The 20372-nt window shown below is 40.2% G+C and overlaps 3 long non-coding RNA genes across 3 annotated transcripts; all 3 read right to left on the bottom strand.

The window, feature by feature from the left end:
* Positions 1-1822: 1822 nt before the first annotated feature.
* Positions 1823-5000, bottom strand: LOC140182724 (uncharacterized). The gene is made up of 2 exons (XR_011878784.1): positions 4812-5000; positions 1823-2108 (listed from the first exon to the last, which is right to left on the bottom strand). It is a non-coding gene; the product is annotated as an uncharacterized lncRNA (long non-coding RNA).
* A 3931-nt stretch (positions 5001-8931) lies between these two features.
* LOC140182830 (uncharacterized) lies at positions 8932-12135 on the bottom strand. The gene is made up of 2 exons (XR_011878996.1): positions 11926-12135; positions 8932-9221 (listed from the first exon to the last, which is right to left on the bottom strand). It is a non-coding gene; the product is annotated as an uncharacterized lncRNA (long non-coding RNA).
* Positions 12136-16040: 3905 nt separating this feature from the next.
* On the bottom strand, positions 16041-19244 carry LOC140182690 (uncharacterized). The gene is made up of 2 exons (XR_011878725.1): positions 19035-19244; positions 16041-16330 (listed from the first exon to the last, which is right to left on the bottom strand). It is a non-coding gene; the product is annotated as an uncharacterized lncRNA (long non-coding RNA).
* Positions 19245-20372: the final 1128 nt, after the last annotated feature.

Genomic DNA, 20372 nt, shown 5'->3' with positions numbered 1-20372 from the left:
CAGCGGCTTGGGCTAGATGGAAGGTAAACGGCGACGTTTGGCATGAAAACGGCGGCGAGGATCCTCCAGCAGAAGCAGCAGCAACGTGGGGCTTCGACGGTGAGGCGTGGCGGCGACGGCTCCTCCCTCTAGCTTGACGACGGCGTAACGGCAGCCCACACCCTACCGGCGACGCATCTCCCCTCTCAGATCTCCTCCATGTTTTGTTTCGTGTGTAAATGGTTGGAAGGCAGAAAGAGTGAGGAGAGGAGGGTTGGGGGCTGCGCAGGTGAAGAGGAAAGAGAGGCGGTAAGGATAGAATTAGGGTTAGAGGCAGTTTGGTCATTTTACTAAAATTAGGGGTAGTAGAGTAATTGAAAAACCAATTTTAATTCAACAAAATCATCTCTAAAAAAAATATTATTTAATCATAAATTTACAAATTAATTTCGATGAAATATTCTAATTAAAGGATTAGATATAGTATAATTAATTTTCTTTATCTTTACTTAAAGTATTAAATGATATAAATATAAATCATCTAAAATCAAATCATATAAAATTCTTATTATCTTTAATAAGAATAATTTCTAAAATTAAAACTATAAATAAATATATGATTTGAGATTGATTTAAATAAAACTTTTCAAAATTTTTGGGTCTTACACCATATGCAAAACTCTTAGATCCGCATAACTTGTTGCAAGTTTCAGCATGACATTGTCCTTGAATGCAAAATATTGTTGCATCATTAATAGTCCTATACATTATTCCACCTCTTGCGTCTGCAGTAATAATAAACACAACAAATCTGTTAAATTTCTATCTAAATCGAAATGTGCATTTGAATGTAATATGATAACAATAGAATATTTGTATGAATATTTAAAAACAATTGAAATCTCCTTATAAAAAATCTATAATCTCTCTCATGATCTTTTTATTTATTTTAGAAAAAGAGTTCAAACAAGTGCACCTGATTTTTATTATAAAATAAAATTTGAAACAAAAGCAGTGTTATTTAGTTATAACAATTACTTCATCAATAATTAGATCATAATTTAACAACGAAAAAAGAATATATCATACCATCCGATCACAAGAATACTTTATATGCGAAAGAAAAAAATGTTCTCAATAATAATAATAATAATAATAATAATAATAATAATAATAATAATAATAATGTTGGAAAACATTTTTAATTTCTTCAAATTTAAGCACAAAAACAAAATTTAGGGATAATTAGTATAACTATCTTATGACAAAATAATAATGTAATTAAGTTTAAAACAAATTTGATACTAGCGAAAAGTAAAGCCACGAAAAAAATGCACAAATACAACTTTGTAGCAGCATTATTAATAGCCATTTTGCCAAAATCACTTTATGTTCTCTTTTTTTCTTTCAATAATATGTCTAATCCTAATATGATATTTTAATTATGATGATAATAAATTGGTCATTTGGGATTACAAATACTACTATCTCACACATTATTAGCATATTTACTTACCCAATGATAAATTAAAGTTAGATAGCGCTTATATTTGGAAAATTTATTTAAATATTTTTCGTCTAATTTAAATATTTAGTTTGTGTAACACCCTAATATTCAAATCCTTATGCTCGAGTCATAAGTCAATGATATTACGGTGGTACGACTCTCAGGTGGATTTTTAATATATAAATATAGGTAATTTCGAAAAGAGTATTAATCGAGAAGCCTGAAAGAGTAGAAATAAAATCGCAAAGACGTATCACTCACGTTTCGATAACAAAAGATAAACTGTGAAGCCGAAAATGATATACGAACAAGGCGTAGAGGAGATTAAGAGATAGATAACAGATAGATATATATAACATAAGTAAATAGCCACTAGTCGCGACCCGCGAAGTTTAGGCCGGCTAGGGTACAGTATGAAAGTAGATGACAACATTATATCCTAATCTCTCCCAAAGGAAACATAAGAGCCTCTATAGGCAAGTTCCAAAAGAGTTCAATACATAATATAATCTTTTCAAAACATAGGTGGAGAGATTCTAATCAAACACAAAGTAGAGGAAATAAAGATCTTCGCCGTCTCTCAGACGACCCACAACTCACTTCTGAGCACCTGGACCTGTATCTGAAAACAAGAGATATATACGGAATGAGAACCCCGGGCCCATGGGTTCCCAGTACGGTAAAAGTGCCAAATAAATACAATGCACTGCAATAAAAACTCACCAAGCATCCTAAACTCCTTTTCACCAAGTATCCAGCCTAGATTCTCACTAATCTATAAATAGGCATCTGTCGTAAGGGAATACTAAATCTAGATCACATCTCATATGACTCCCAACTCGCTGACTCTCCCACGAATCAGATTTCAGAATCATAAACAAAGCCATCATCAGTCGTGCTGTCTCAGCAATTCTATATCAATATATCATGCCCTCCCTGGAACTAGTGAAACCACATCACTGCATCTACCCAGGGAGCTCAAATCATCTCAACTAATGATCACCATCATCATGCAATCGCATCATCAATTCATCTCATCAAGAACAGCCCTCAACCTCCACCGACACCAACATGAGGGGCCTCTCAGTTGTACAAACACAAGCAATACAGGCAGGTAATACACAATTAGGGTACAAGTAGAACAAGTAGCACATAATCAGGTAACTTAGCATATATAATGTAGAAATCCAAAACAAATAGGCAAACCCAAACAATTCAAACATATGCAAATGATGAATGCCTGCCCTATGGCTGATGATATCATCTGTCGGTTATCAAGCCAACCCGACATGTCCGGTAGCTAACCCGGGCACAGTCTCTCTGTTGCGTATTAATATCATTAGAGGGAATATGTGCCCTGTCACCATTAGAGGGTATCTGCGCCCTGTCGCCATTAGAGGGTATCTGCGCCCTGTCGCCATTAGAGGGTATCGGTGCCCTGTCACCCTTACAACCAGAGAGAAAACACAAGCATGCTTACATTCAACATTTTTCATCATTATTCATTTATCATATTCGTTAATTTATCATATATGCCTTTATACTCAGCCATAATCCATAATGTCTTTGCCGTAACTCGGCAATAACTCAGCCACCCGGCTCACAGTTCCATCCAGAACTAGCCAATTTATCAACATGGATCCGCCGTATCCGGCAAGAACTCAGCCATCCGGCTCATGGTCCAATCAAGAACTAACCATTTATCAATAAATATAGCCCTTCGGCTCATGGCATACACGGTACTTCCACCGCCATCCTCCATATCTCATATAATCATATCTGATCATCATTGATCATAACCTTTTCCCTTGCTTCACTCGCAAGTTACCACATCCCCTAGCTCCTTCCTCATTGCTAGGCATACCATAATGATTTGATACATAAGGGGTGAGATCGGAGGCTTAAAAGTATGAGGTTTGGCTTTAAAAACTCAAAAATCTAACTTTGGCATGAAAACAAGGCCACGCGTACGCGCACTCCACGCGCACGCGTGGATGGCCAAAAACTCATCGACGCGCAAGCGTTATACGCGCGAACGCGCGGGTTGAAAAATATCCAAACGGCGCGCAAGCGTCAGCCACGCGTACGCGTGGGTGCTCTTGCGCCCAGGCACAAAACTGGCACGACCCTGGCACAACTCTCTGGAAAATAGCTGGGCATTTGGTACAGCGCATCGACGCGCCCGCGCACGCGTGGATGGTGCTTTCTGGAAGAACGGCGCGCACGCGCCAGGTGCGCCTACGCGCGTAGGGTCGTTCTGCTAAAAATTTTCTAAGTTAAAAGCTGCAGAATTTACAGATTCAACCCCCAATCTTTCGACAAACATAACTCTCTCATTTTAAATCGTTTTTCACCCGTCCTTCGAACGGCATGGACATCCCGGATCCAATTTTATTTCTAAACAGATTTGGCAGAAAACAGAGATCCGTAGTCCAGGTTATGTCCCGTCAAAGTATGCCCCAAAACCATGTTTCCATACAAAACCACAAAGTGCCATTTTCAAAACAAGCCATTTTCAACTCTTTTCAAAATCAATCAAAACATGCCAATTTCAGCCTTTTCTTTGAAATCAATCAAAATATACCAAAATCAACATCAAGCCTCCTCAACTCGCACGTTGACACTTTCTCAAACTCAAACACATTTACATATCATATACTCTTTCTCATGCCAAATTTCAACAACACTATTTCCAATCAACCATCATTATACATAATCAATATCGTACTCACTATCACGTGGCTTTACCCACAAATCAACCTTAATTATTCCTCAAGCATATATCACGACAAACATATCTCTAATGCATCATCATACCATCAAGGCATCAATAATCATAATCACATATATGACCATATAATATATCTCAACCAAAACCAAACATACTTCATCTATATAATTGCACCCAAATTTACCAAATCCCACACCTCAACTCCTCAAACCTTATTATTCAATAACCAACCCAATCATTCATATATTCATTATCTGAAATTCATCCAATCACTTGTGTCATCATACAATGCACACATCAACTTACCTTTCTCACCTTTTTTCGGCCTCCGGCCCAAAATCCACGGCCTCCGGCCCAATATCATAATTTAAATGCATAAACCACAAATCAATACTCATTACCCAGTACATCAAATTCTCAATACACCAAGCATACAAGGCCACACAATTCTCAACCCAAATCATTAATTCACATTACATACCAACTATGCATATTAGCACCAACCATTTACACAATCCAAACTTAATCCTAGGGGCATCTAGCCTAGGAATTCTCATCACAACACACGGTACTTAAATGAAACTTAAACCGTACCTCTTGTAGCCAAACCAATTGAGCCTCTTCTTTGGAAGTCTTCACCAACCTTAGCTCCAAGCCTCACCAAAGCTCCTCAAGCAATACCAATCTCCCAATTGTGCACCAACATCACCAAATACACTAACATAACCAATATCACATACATACATCAACCTAGGGCTCATAAAAATGACAAGTCACAAGGGTTTGAGCACTTCTTACCTCAACCCATATGAAGTAGGGATAGAACCCACTTAGAATCCATGTTGGAGTATCCCTAAACACCTAAAATCACAAGATTTTAACACTAATTACCCAAAAACGTGTAACAGTGGGAATTTCGAAAACTGGGCAGAGATGAACGGAATACTCACCACAAAACTTAAGTAGAATTGTAGAGGATGAGAAGAGCGACGCGTGGCCGCAAACGGCTCGTCAATCGGAGCTCCGTAGCTCAAGTTATGGTGGTTTGAAGATCAAAGAGAGTTAGGTTTTCTCTTTTCTCTTTTCTCTTCTCTCTTCCCAATTTCAGCGCCCAACACCCCTTCTTTAGGGCAAAATGAGCTGAAATGATCATAACTAATGTTATATATGTTGGGTCTTGGGCCCACTTAGGCCCGGTTCACTTATTTTTGCCCATTGGCCTAATTTTGGGCCAAAACCTTTAAGATTAGCGCTCTAAATTGCACTTTAAATATTTCTACCTTCCCTAATTATAGTTCCTCATTTATTAATCTTATTTACCCATAATCAATTTCCTCAGTTGTAGTACCAGACAGATCTCAGCCGGTACTGCCGGTCAAAATTCTACTGTGCGCTTTTACGCAGAAAACTATGTTTTCCGACTCGGAAAAATTCACTGAATCCAAATATCATATTTGAATTATCAAATTCCAATTGCAAAATCTTCCAACCATATTCGCTGTTATTTAACTTATTATTTAATTAATTTCGGTTAGACCGGGTATTACATTCTACCCCCTAACAGAAATTTTCGCCCTCGAAAATTCCATCCATCACTGCGAGTACGCGAGCGTAGTCTGCCTCTATATCCAACGCATAACAGTCCCAAGGTCCTTTTATTCTGCGCGCTTCCGTTGCCGCGCTCTGATTTCTCTATATTCGAGGTTCTCGGTCATTTGTCCAACGCCGACCAATAGTCTCGTTCCTTACTTTTATCGTCTCATCAACTCACCCTATTAAATCTCAAATCATGTCATCAATAATATTACCATCGTCGTTAATCACAGCCATCGTCCCCCATCACTATAATCAATCAAAGATCATCACCACACCTTAATGATACTCCATCACTATCCTCTCTCTCTGCCAAGCCAATTACCACTAATCACAGCTCAACTCCAAGCATAAACTCCAAACTTACTTTTTTATTCTCAAACCCTCGAATTTCCACATGACTTGCTGTTATAAAGCCTCCGACTCATCAATCAAAAACCCCTTTCATTTCTGGAAAGCAAATGAGTTTGAAATAACAATTTAACAAAATTATAAGAATCCGCTTTCCTTTAATAATCTATAAAAGCATTCGAGACACATCTCTTTTGTTAACGTTACTCATATCAAAAATCATCCTCAAAACCATAACCAACGGTCTTTCAATTTCTTGGGAAAAATTTTCAACAGTACCTCCCCAAAAATTGGAGTTTACCACCCGTCACGGATTCCCTTAAACCAATCTCAGTACCGCATCAGCATTCCAATTTAGTGGTTTTCACATTCGTCTTTCAAAACCAATCATTATAAATCTCAATCTAATTCCAAGGTCACTATGACCAAACATCATAGTACTCATCTCTCAAACACGACAACTTGCACTCTCTCATCATCTAAATCCAATTATGCATCAATGATAATTTCCTCATCCACTTTAGAACCATCAAAGCTCGCAGCCGCAATCAATTCCAACTATTAGGGATCATTACTTGCAGTAACCCGCTTAACCCTTCTAGTATTCAAACATAAGATACTATAGTAAACTTTTACAGCTCTTATTCGTAGCTATCCTGTGTTACTGCTTCCACAAGTTTTCGCTGCTTTATTCTGATCTCTCGTCTAGTACGAGTTCTATCACTTACTCCCTCACAACCACAACTTAGCATGACTGGCATTCACTAGATTTCTATCTATGATAGCCAAAACCACATACCAACTTAATCGTACTTTTAACACGTTGTTACCGATCTTTTGCTTACCAATTCCCAAACCGTCGGATCTAACGGTATCACCCGTTGTTGTAGTGAACACACGACCTTGTTGTTGGCCCTTGGTAGTATTCCGGTTGACCTTCTTAGGACATTTCCAGGACACGTGTCCAACTCCTCTGCAACCATAGCAAAGTCCCAATCCACCTCGACACGGAGTTCCCGGATGATGGCTTTGACATCGCCCACCAGTCATTCCACTCTGAGGTTGCTTTCCGTTAAAGGCCTACCTAATCACTTATGCTCACCAAACCTTCTATTAAGATAACTTAGGGTTATCTAGAACAGATCATAATTTTTTATTCGACCATGTATTATGAGTGAATACCAGCCTTCAGCATTATCTAAAGTGGTAAAGAATTAAGTTATCAGTTTTCTTATTACCTCAGGTACGAAAATCAGACCTGGCAGTCTCCCGGTCCTTCCAATGTGGGCAATCTCTGACCAAATGTCCTAGCTTTCCGCAATTGTAACACAAACCCGAACCATAACGACACGGTCTATTTGGGTGATGATCTCCACATCTCTGACAGCTCAAAACATCTGAAACAACCACTATTTGCTTTTCCCTACCTTTTCCTTGGAAATTCTTATTTGTCGCAAGGTCATTTTGCCTTTGGGGAAGACGTTGTGGGTATCCTCTTCTCTTAAACTCTTGACCCCTTGTTGGGTATTCCTGATTGTGCTCTCTGCGGTGGAACTCCTGACGGTCATTCTTCGTCTCAACAGCCTTCCTCACACATTCTTCAGCAATATGGCTCTTGTTCACAAGTTCGGAGAAGACCCTAATCTCCATCGGTCCAACGGAGCTCAGGATTTCACTTCGAAGTCCTCCCTCATACTTAATACACTTCCATTCCTCGAAGTCTCCCGGGGTTCCTTGACACATACGAGAAAACCTGAATAACTCCTCAAATTTATCCGTATACTCAGATACGGACATTGTACCCAGCTTCAGCTGCAGTAATTCAAGTTCCTTGACCGTTCTAGCAGAATTTGGGAAGTACTTCTTATAAAATTCCACTTGGAAGGTACCCCAGGTGATAGGATCATTCCCCTGCTGCAGGAGACGTCGGGCCCCTTGCCACCAATGCGATGCTTCCCCCGTGAGCAGATAGGTAGCAAATTCAACACACTGTTCTTTAGGCACCAACTGCGCTTGCAGTGCTCGCTCCATGGCCTGAAACCAGGTGTCAGCTTCAGTCGGATTAGTGGTTCCCTTGAACTTAGGTGGATTAACCTTTAAGAAAGTTGCCAGTGTCATCGGGCCCTGAGCTCCACTTCCGCCATTGCCATTATTGTTTATCTGTTGCCTAAGAGCCTCCGCAGTGGCCTGCATAGTAGCAGCCATATTCTCCAACACCGCATTAAAGTTTACCGGGTTATTTGGGTTGATTTCCGGTTCCTGAGTACTAGTACGATCTCTCTCACGTCCCCGACCAGGTCCACGAGGCGCCATCTGGTTCCTATACATACCAAACAATCGATATCAAGTTGATCAGTCTCAATATCGGAAGTATAGTGCTTCAAAGTACCAAAAGTACACTCATGGACTTCATGCTAGATGTATCAGTTAGATACCCTAACTACCACAGGCACAGACTCAGAGTATGCATTGAAGCATAAGTAGTTCCATCCCTCAGGCTCACGAGGACGAACTGCTCTGATACCATAATGTAACACCCTAATATTCAAATCCTTATGCTCGAGTCATAAGTCAATGATATTACGGTGGTACGACTCTCAGGTGGATTTTTAATATATAAATATAGGTAATTTCGAAAAGAGTATTAATCGAGAAGCCTGAAAAGAGTAGAAATAAAATCGCGAAGACGTATCACTCACGTTTCGACAACAAAAGATAAACCGTGAAGCCGAAAATGATATACGGACAAGGCGTAGAGGAGATTAAGAGATAGATAACAGATAGATATATATAACATAAGTAAATAGCCACTAGTCGCGACCCGCGAAGTTTAGGCCGGCTAGGGTACAGTATGAAAGTAGATGACAACATTATATCCTAATCTCTCCCAAAGGAAACATAAGAGCCTCTATAGGCAAGTTCCAAAAGAGTTCAATACATAATATAATCTTTTCAAAACATAGGTGGAGAGATTCTAATCAAACACAAAGTAGAGGAAATAAAGATCTTCGCCGTCTCTCAGACGACCCACAACTCACTTCTGAGCACCTGGACCTGTATCTGAAAAACAAGAGATATATACGGAATGAGAACCCCGGGCCCATGGGTTCCCAGTACGGTAAAAGTGCCAAATAAATACAATGCACTGCAATAAAAACTCACCAAGCATCCTAAACTCCTTTTCACCAAGTATCCAGCCTAGATTCTCACTAATCTATAAATAGGCATCTGTCGTAAGGGAATACTAAATCTAGATCACATCTCATATGACTCCCAACTCGCTGACTCTCCCACGAATCAGATTTCAGAATCATAAACAAAGCCATCATCAGTCGTGCTGTCTCAGCAATTCTATATCAATATATCATGCCCTCCCTGGAACAAGTGAAACCACATCACTGCATCTACCCAGGGAGCTCAAATCATCTCAACTAATGATCACCATCATCATGCAATCGCATCATCAATTCATCTCATCAAGAACAGCCCTCAACCTCCACCGACACCAACATGAGGGGCCTCTCAGTTGTACAAACACAAGCAATACAGGCAGGTAATACACAATTAGGGTACAAGTAGAACAAGTAGCACATAATCAGGTAACTTAGCATATATAATGTAGAAATCCAAAACAAATAGGCAAACCCAAACAATTCAAACATATGCAAATGATGAATGCCTGCCCTATGGCTGATGATATCATCTGTCGGTTATCAAGCCAACCCGACATGTCCGGTAGCTAACCCGGGCACAGTCTCTCTGTTGCGTATTAATATCATTAGAGGGAATATGTGCCCTGTCACCATTAGAGGGTATCTGCACCCTGTCGCCATTAGAGGGTATCTGCGCCCTGTCGCCATTATAGGGTATCGGTGCCCTGTCACCCTTACAACCAGAGAGAAAACACAAGCATGCTTACATTCAACATTTTTCATCATTATTCATTTATCATATTCGTTAATTTATCATATATGCCTTTATACTCAGCCATAATCCATAATGTCTTTGCCGTAACTCGGCAATAACTCAGCCACCCGGCTCACAGTTCCATCCAGAACTAGCCAATTTATCAACATGGATCCGCCGTATCCGGCAAGAACTCAGCCATCCGGCTCATGGTCCAATCAAGAACTAACCATTTATCAATAAATATAGCCCTTCGGCTCATGGCATACACGGTACTTCCACCGCCATCCTCCATATCTCATATAATCATATCTGATCATCATTGATCATAACCTTTTCCCTTGCTTCACTCGCAAGTTACCACATCCCCTAGCTCCTTCCTCATTGCTAGGCATACCATAATGATTTGATACATAAGGGGTGAGATCGGAGGCTTAAAAGTATGAGGTTTGGCTTTAAAAACTCAAAAATCTAACTTTGGCATGAAAACAAGGCCACGCGTACGCGCACTCCACGCGCACGCGTGGATGGCCAAAAACTCATCGACGCGCAAGCGTTATACGCGCGAACGCGCGGGTTGAAAAATATCCAAACGGCGCGCAAGCGTCAGCCACGCGTACGCGTGGGTGCTCTTGCGCCCAGGCACAAAACTGGCACGACCCTGGCACAACTCTCTGGAAAATAGCTGGGCATTTGGTACAGCGCATCGACGCGCCCGCGCACGCGTGGATGGTGCTTTCTGGAAGAACGGCGCGCACGCGCCAGGTGCGCCTACGCGCGTAGGGTCGTTCTGCTAAAAATTTTCTAAGTTAAAAGCTGCAGAATTTACAGATTCAACCCCCAATCTTTCGACAGACATAACTCTCTCATTTTAAATCGTTTTTCACCCGTCCTTCGAACGGCATGGACATCCCGGATCCAATTTTATTTCTAAACAGATTTGGCAGAAAACAGAGATCCGTAGTCCAAGTTATGTCCCGTCAAAGTATGCCCCAAAACCATGTTTCCATACAAAACCACAAAGTGCCATTTTCAAAACAAGCCATTTTCAACTCTTTTCAAAATCAATCAAAACATGCCAATTTCAGCCTTTTCTTTGAAATCAATCAAAATATACCAAAATCAACATCAAGCCTCCTCAACTCGCACGTTGACACTTTCTCAAACTCAAACACATTTACATATCATATACTCTTTCTCATGCCAAATTTCAACAACACTATTTCCAATCAACCATCATTATACATAATCAATATCGTACTCACTATCACGTGGCTTTACCCACAAATCAACCTTAATTATTCTTCAAGCATATATCACGACAAACATATCTCTAATGCATCATCATACCATCAAGGCATCAATAATCATAATCACATATATGACCATATAATATATCTCAACCAAAACCAAACATACCTCATCTATATAATTGCACCCAAATTTACCAAATCCCACACCTCAACTCCTCAAACCTTATTATTCAATAACCAACCCAATCATTCATATATTCATTATCTGAAATTCATCCAATCACTTGTGTCATCATACAATGCACACATCAACTTACCTTTCTCACCTTTTTTCGGCCTCCGGCCCAAAATCCACGGCCTCCGGCCCAATATCATAATTTAAATGCATAAACCACAAATCAATACTCATTACCCAGTACATCAAATTCTCAATACACCAAGCATACAAGGCCACACAATTCTCAACCCAAATCATTAATTCACATTACATACCAACTATGCATATTAGCACCAACCATTTACACAATCCAAACTTAATCCTAGGGGCATCTAGCCTAGAAATTCTCATCACAACACACGGTACTTAAATGAAACTTAAACCGTACCTCTTGTAGCCAAACCAATTGAGCCTCTTCTTTGGAAGTCTTCACCAACCTTAGCTCCAAGCCTCACCAAAGCTCCTCAAGCAATACCAATCTCCCAATTGTGCACCAACATCACCAAATACACTAACATAACCAATATCACATACATACATCAACCTAGGGCTCATAAAAATGACAAGTCACAAGGGTTTGAGCACTTCTTACCTCAGCCCATATGAAGTAGGGATAGAACCCACTTAGAATCCATGTTGGAGTATCCCTAAACACCTAAAATCACAAGATTTCAACACTAATTACCAAAAAACGTGTAACGGTGGGGAATTTCGAAAACTGGGCAGAGATGAATGGAATACTCACCACAAAACTTAGGTAGAATTGTAGAGGATGAGAAGAGCAACGCGTGGCCGCAAACGGCTCGTCAATCGGAGCTCCGTAGCTCAAGTTATGGTGGTTTGAAGATCAAAGAGAGTTAGGTTTTCTCTTTTCTCTTCTCTCTTCCCAATTTCAGCGCCCAACACCCCTTCTTTAGGGCAAAATGAGCTGAAATGATCATAACTAATGTTTATATATGTTGGGTCTTGGGCCCACTTAGGCCCGGTTCACTTATTTTTGCCCATTGGCCTAATTTTGGGCCAAAACCTTTAAGATTAGCGCTCTAAATTGCACTTTAAATATTTCTACCTTCCCTAATTATAGTTCCTTATTTATTAATCTTATTTACCCATAATCAATTTCCTCAGCTGTAGTACCAGACAGATCTCAGCCGGTACTGCCGGTCAAAATTCTACTGTGCGCTTTTACGCAGAAAACTATGTTTTCCGACTCGGAAAAATTCACTGAATCCAAATATCATATTTGAATTATCAAATTCCAATTGCAAAATCTTCCAACCATATTCGCTGTTATTTAACTTATTATTTAATTAATTTCGGTTAGACCGGGTATTACATTCTACCCCCTAACAGAAATTTTCGCCCTCGAAAATTCCATCCATCACTGCGAGTACGCGAGCGTAGTCAGCCTCTATATCCAACGCATAACAGTCCCAAGGTCCTTTTATTCTGCGCGCTTCCGTTGCCGCGCTCTGATTTCTCTATATTCGAGGTTCTCGGTCATTTGTCCAACGCCGACCAATAGTCTCGTTCCTTACTTTTATCGTCTCATCAACTCACCCTATTAAATCTCAAATCATGTCATCAATAATATTACCATCGTCGTTAATCACAGCCATCGTCCCCCATCACTATAATCAATCAAAGATCATCACCACACCTTAATGATACTCCATCACTATCCTCTCTCTCTGCCAAGCCAATTACCACTAATCACAGCTCAACTCCAAGCATAAACTCCAAACTTACTTTTTTATTCTCAAACCCTCGAATTTCCACATGACTTGCTGTTATAAAGCCTCCGACTCATCAATCAAAAACCCCTTTCATTTCTGGAAAGCAAATGAGTTTGAAATAACAATTTAACAAAATTATAAGAATCCGCTTTCCTTTAATAATCTATAAAAGCATTCGAGACACATCTCTTTTGTTAACGTTACTCATATCAAAAATAATCCTCAAAACCATAACCAACGGTCTTTCAATTTCTTGGGAAAAATTTTCAACAGTACCTCCCCAAAAATTGGAGTTTACCACCCGTCACGGATTCCCTTAAACCAATCTCAGTACCGCATCAGCATTCCAATTTAGTGGTTTTCACATTCTTCTTTCAAAACCAATCATTATAAATCTCAATCTAATTCCAAGGTCACTATGACCAAACATCATAGTACTCATCTCTCAAACACGACAACTTGCACTCTCTCATCATCTAAATCCAATTATGCATCAATGATAATTTCCTCATCCACTTTAGAACCATCAAAGCTCGCAGCCGCAATCAATTCCAACTATTAGGGATCATTACTTGCAGTAACCCGCTTAACCCTTCTAGTATTCAAACATAAGATACTATAGTAAACTTTTACAGCTCTTATTCGTAGCTATCCTGTGTTACTGCTTCCACAAGTTTTCGCTGCTTTATTCTGATCTCTCGTCTAGTACGAGTTCTATCACTTACTCCCTCACAACCACAACTTAGCATGACTGGCATTCACTAGATTTCTATCTATGATAGCCAAACCCACATACCAACTTAATCGTACTTTTAACACGTTGTTACCGATCTTTTGCTTACCAATTCCCAAACCGTCGGATCTAACGGTATCACCCGTTGTTGTAGTGAACACACGACCTTGTTGTTGGCCCTTGGTAGTATTCCGGTTGACCTTCTTAGGACATTTCCAGGACACGTGTCCAACTCCTCTGCAACCATAGCAAAGTCCCAATCCACCTCGACACGGAGTTCCCGGATGATGGCTTTGACATCGCCCACCAGTCATTCCACTCTGAGGTTGCTTTCCGTTAAAGGCCTACCTAATCACTTATGCTCACCAAACCTTCTATTAAGATAACTTAGGGTTATCTAGAACAGATCATAATTTTTTATTCGACCATGTATTATGAGTGAATACCAGCCTTCAGCATTATCTAAAGTGGTAAAGAATTAAGTTATCAGTTTTCTTATTACCTCAGGTACGAAAATCAGACCTGGCAGTCTCCCGGTCCTTCCAATGTGGGCAATCTCTGACCAAATGTCCTAGCTTTCCGCAATTGTAACACAAACCCGAACCATAACGACACGGTCTATTTGGGTGATGATCTCCACATCTCTGACAGCTCAAAACATCTGAAACAACCACTATTTGCTTTTCCCTACCTTTTCCTTGGAAATTCTTATTTGTCGCAAGGTCATTTCGCCTTTGGGGAAGACGTTGTGGGTATCCTCTTCTCTTAAACTCTTGACCCCTTGTTGGGTATTCTTGATTGTGCTCTCTGCGGTGGGACTCCTGACGGTCATTCTTCGTCTCAACAGCCTTCCTCACACATTCTTCAGCAATATGGCTCTTGTTCACAAGTTCGGAGAAGACCCTAATCTCCATCGGTCCAACGGAGCTCAGGATTTCACTTCGAAGTCCTCCCTCATACTTAATACACTTCCATTCCTCGAAGTCTCCCGGGGTTCCTTGACACATACGAGAAAACCTGAATAACTCCTCAAATTTATCCGTATACTCAGATACGGACATTGTACCCAGCTTCAGCTGCAGTAATTCAAGTTCCTTGACCGTTCTAGCAGAATTTGGGAAGTACTTCTTATAAAATTCCACTTGGAAGGTACCCCAGGTGATAGGATCATTCCCCTGCTGCAGGAGACGTCGGGCCCCTTGCCACCAATGCGATGCTTCCCCCGTGAGCAGATAGGTAGCAAATTCAACACACTGTTCTTTAGGCACCAACTGCGCTTGCAGTGCTCGCTCCATGGCCTGAAACCAGGTGTCAGCTTCAGTCGGATTAGTGGTTCCCTTGAACTTAGGTGGATTAACCTTTAAGAAAGTTGCCAGTGTCATCGGGCCCTGAGCTCCACTTCCGCCATTGCCATTATTGTTTATCTGTTGCCTAAGAGCCTCCGCAGTGGCCTGCATAGTAGCAGCCATATTCTCCAACACCGCATTAAAGTTTACCGGGTTATTTGGGTTGATTTCCGGTTCCTGAGTACTAGTACGATCTCTCTCACGTCCCCGACCAGGTCCACGAGGCGCCATCTGGTTCCTATACACACCAAACAATCGATATCAAGTTGATCAGTCTCAATATCGGAAGTATAGTGCTTCAAAGTACCAAAAGTACACTCATGGACTTCATGCTAGATGTATCAGTTAGATACCCTAACTACCACAGGCACAGACTCAGAGTATGCATTGAAGCATAAGTAGTTCCATCCCTCAGGCTCACGAGGACGAACTGCTCTGATACCATAATGTAACACCCTAATATTCAAATCCTTATGCTCGAGTCATAAGTCAATGATATTACGGTGGTACGACTCTCAGGTGGATTTTTAATATATAAATATAGGTAATTTCGAAAAGAGTATTAATCGAGAAGCCTGAAAAGAGTAGAAATAAAATCGCGAAGACGTATCACTCACGTTTCGACAACAAAAGATAAACCGTGAAGCCGAAAATGATATACGGACAAGGCGTAGAGGAGATTAAGAGATAGATAACAGATAGATATATATAACATAAGTAAATAGCCACTAGTCGCGACCCGCGAAGTTTAGGCCGGCTAGGGTACAGTATGAAAGTAGATGACAACATTATATCCTAATCTCTCCCAAAGGAAACATAAGAGCCTCTATAGGCAAGTTCCAAAAGAGTTCAATACATAATATAATCTTTTCAAAACATAGGTGGAGAGATTCTAATCAAACACAAAGTAGAGGAAATAAAGATCTTCGCCGTCTCTCAGACGACCCACAACTCACTTCTGAGCACCTGGACCTGTATCTGAAAAACAAGAGATATATACGGAATGAGAACCCCGGGCCCATGGGTTCCCAGTACGGTAAAAGTGCCAAATAAATACAATGCACTGCAATAAAAACTCACCAAGCATCCTAAACTCCTTTTCACCAAGTATCCAGCCTAGATTCTCACTAATCTATAAATAGGCATCTGTCGTAAGGGAATACTAAATCTAGATCACATCTCATATGACTCCCAACTCGCTGACTCTCCCACGAATCAGATTTCAGAATCATAAACAAGGCCATCATCAGTCGTGCTGTCTCAGCAATTCTATATCAATATATCATGCCCTCCCTGGAACTAGTGAAACCACATCACTGCATCTACCCAGGGAGCTCAAATCATCTCAACTAATGATCACCATCATCATGCAATCGCATCATCAATTCATCTCATCAAGAACAGCCCTCAACCTCCACCGACACCAACATGAGGGGCCTCTCAGTTGTACAAACACAAGCAATACAGGCAGGTAATACACAATTAGGGTACAAGTAGAACAAGTAGCACATAATCAGGTAACTTAGCATATATAATGTAGAAATCCAAAACAAATAGGCAAACCCAAACAATTCAAACATATGCAAATGATGAATGCCTGCCCTATGGCTGATGATATCATCTGTTGGTTATCAAGCCAACCCGACATGTCCGGTAGCTAACCCGGGCACAGTCTCTCTGTTGCGTATTAATATCATTAGAGGGAATATGTGCCCTGTCACCATTAGAGGGTATCTGCGCCCTGTCGCCATTAGAGGGTATCTGCACCCTGTCGCCATTAGAGGGTATCGGTGCCCTGTCACCCTTACAACCAGAGAGAAAACACAAGCATGCTTACATTCAACATTTTTCATCATTATTCATTTATCATATTCGTTAATTTATCATATATGCCTTTATACTCAGCCATAATCCATAATGTCTTTGCCGTAACTCGGCAATAACTCAGCCACCCGGCTCACAGTTCCATCCAGAACTAGCCAATTTATCAACATGGATCCGCCGTATCCGGCAAGAACTCAGCCATCCGGCTCATGGTCCAATCAAGAACTAACCATGTATCAATAAATATAGCCCTTCGGCTCATGGCATACACGGTACTTCCACCGCCATCCTCCATATCTCATATAATCATATCTGATCATCATTGATCATAACCTTTTCCCTTGCTTCACTCGCAAGTTACCACATCCCCTAGCTCCTTCCTCATTGCTAGGCATACCATAATGATTTGATACATAAGGGGTGAGATCGGAGGCTTAAAAGTATGAGGTTTGGCTTTAAAAACTCAAAAATCTAACTTTGGCATGAAAACAAGGCCACGCGTACGCGCACTCCACGCGCACGCGTGGATGGCCAAAAACTCATCGACGCGCAAGCGTTATACGCGCGAACGCGCGGGTTGAAAAATATCCAAACGGCGCGCAAGCGTCAGCCACGCGTACGCGTGGGTGCTCTTGCGCCCAGGCACAAAACTGGCACGACCCTGGCACAACTCTCTGGAAAATAGCTGGGCATTTGGTACAGCGCATCGACGCGCCCGCGCACGCGTGGATGGTGCTTTCTGGAAGAACGGCGCGCACGCGCCAGGTGCGCCTACGCGCGTAGGGTCGTTCTGCTAAAAATTTTCTAAGTTAAAAGCTGCAGAATTTACAGATTCAACCCCCAATCTTTCGACAGACATAACTCTCTCATTTTAAATTGTTTTTCACCCGTCCTTCGAACGGCATGGACATCCCGGATCCAATTTTATTTCTAAACAGATTTGGCAGAAAACAGAGATCCGTAGTCCAAGTTATGTCCCGTCAAAGTATGCCCCAAAACCATGTTTCCATACAAAACCACAAAGTGCCATTTTCAAAACAAGCCATTTTCAACTCTTTTCAAAATCAATCAAAACATGCCAATTTCAGCCTTTTCTTTGAAATCAATCAAAATATACCAAAATCAACATCAAGCCTCCTCAACTCGCACGTTGACACTTTCTCAAACTCAAACACATTTACATATCATATACTCTTTCTCATGCCAAATTTCAACAACACTATTTCCAATCAACCATCATTATACATAATCAATATCGTACTCACTATCACGTGGCTTTACCCACAAATCAACCTTAATTATTCCTCAAGCATATATCACGACAAACATATCTCTAATGCATCATCATACCATCAAGGCATCAATAATCATAATCACATATATGACCATATAATATATCTCAACCAAAACCAAACATACCTCATCTATATAATTGCACCCAAATTTACCAAATCCCACACCTCAACTCCTCAAACCTTATTATTCAATAACCAACCCAATCATTCATATATTCATTATCTGAAATTCATCCAATCACTTGTGTCATCATACAATGCACACATCAACTTACCTTTCTCACCTTTTTTCGGCCTCCGGCCCAAAATCCACGGCCTCCGGCCCAATATCATAATTTAAATGCATAAACCACAAATCAATACTCATTACCCAGTACATCAAATTCTCAATACACCAAGCATACAAGGCCACACAATTCTCAACCCAAATCATTAATTCACATTACATACCAACTATGCATATTAGCACCAACCATTTACACAATCCAAACTTAATCCTAGGGGCATCTAGCCTAGGAATTCTCATCACAACACACGGTACTTAAATGAAACTTAAACCGTACCTCTTGTAGCCAAACCAATTGAGCCTCTTCTTTGGAAGTCTTCACCAACCTTAGCTCCAAGCCTCACCAAAGCTCCTCAAGCAATACCAATCTCCCAATTGTGCACCAACATCACCAAATACACTAACATAACCAATATCACATACATACATCAACCTAGGGCTCATAAAAATGACAAGTCACAAGGGTTTGAGCACTTCTTACCTCAGCCCATATGAAGTAGGGATAGAACCCACTTAGAATCCATGTTGGAGTATCCCTAAACACCTAAAATCACAAGATTTCAACACTAATTACCCAAAAACTGGGCAGAGATGAATGGAATACTCACCACAAAACTTAGGTAGAATTGTAGAGGATGAGAAGAGCAACGCGTGGCCGCAAACGGCTCGTCAATCGGAGCTCCGTAGCTCAAGTTATGGTGGTTTGAAGATCAAAGAGAGTTAGGTTTTCTCTTTTCTCTTCTCTCTTCCCAATTTCAGCGCCCAACACCCCTTCTTTAGGGCAAAATAAGCTGAAATGCTCATAACTAATGTTTATATATGTTCGGTCTTGGGCCCACTTAGGTCCGGTTCACTTATTTTTGCCCATTGGCCTAATTTTGGGCCAAAACTTTTAAGATTAGCGCTCTAAATTGCACTTTAAATATTTCTACCTTCCCTAATTATAGTTCCTCATTTATTAATCTTATTTACCCATAATCAATTTTCTCAACTGTAGTACCAGACAGATCTCAGCCGGTACTGCCGGTCAAAATTCTACTGTGCGCTTTTACGCAGAAAACTATGTTTTCCGACTTGGAAAAATTCACTGAATCTAAATATCATATTTGAATTATCAAATTCCAATTGCAAAATCTTCCAACCATATTCGCTCTTATTTAACTTATTATTTAATTAATTTTGGTTAGACTGGGTATTACAGTTTGAATCTTTTAATTAGTTAAAATATATTGCTTCTAGAAACAACTAATTAAATCAATTGATTTGAAAATATATATAAATAAGGCTGTTTTATTGACCAAACGAATATAATAATTTCCTGACATTAAATTGTCTATCAAACAATTAAATCAGTTGACTTGTTAATATGTATACATAGATGTTTTCGTGAGTAGAAAATATATAGTTTTTTCCTCTATATTCATTTATTTAGATTTGAATTTGAAATACACTAAACATAGAAATAAAAATGGGCCAAATTTGTATATATATATTCTATTTAATTTAATTTGTGCCTCAAATGTTTTCAAATTATTATTTTGTTCTTTCTATAAAGAAAGCCCAAAATTAAATATAAGCAAGTAATAAAAAGGCATCTATATATATGATTAAAATC

The sequence above is a fragment of the Arachis hypogaea genome, chromosome 20 (genome assembly GCF_003086295.3).
Source record: "Arachis hypogaea cultivar Tifrunner chromosome 20, arahy.Tifrunner.gnm2.J5K5, whole genome shotgun sequence".
In the NCBI taxonomy this organism is placed as follows: Eukaryota; Viridiplantae; Streptophyta; class Magnoliopsida; order Fabales; family Fabaceae; genus Arachis; species Arachis hypogaea.
This window is presented reverse-complemented; position numbering and strand designations above follow the sequence as displayed.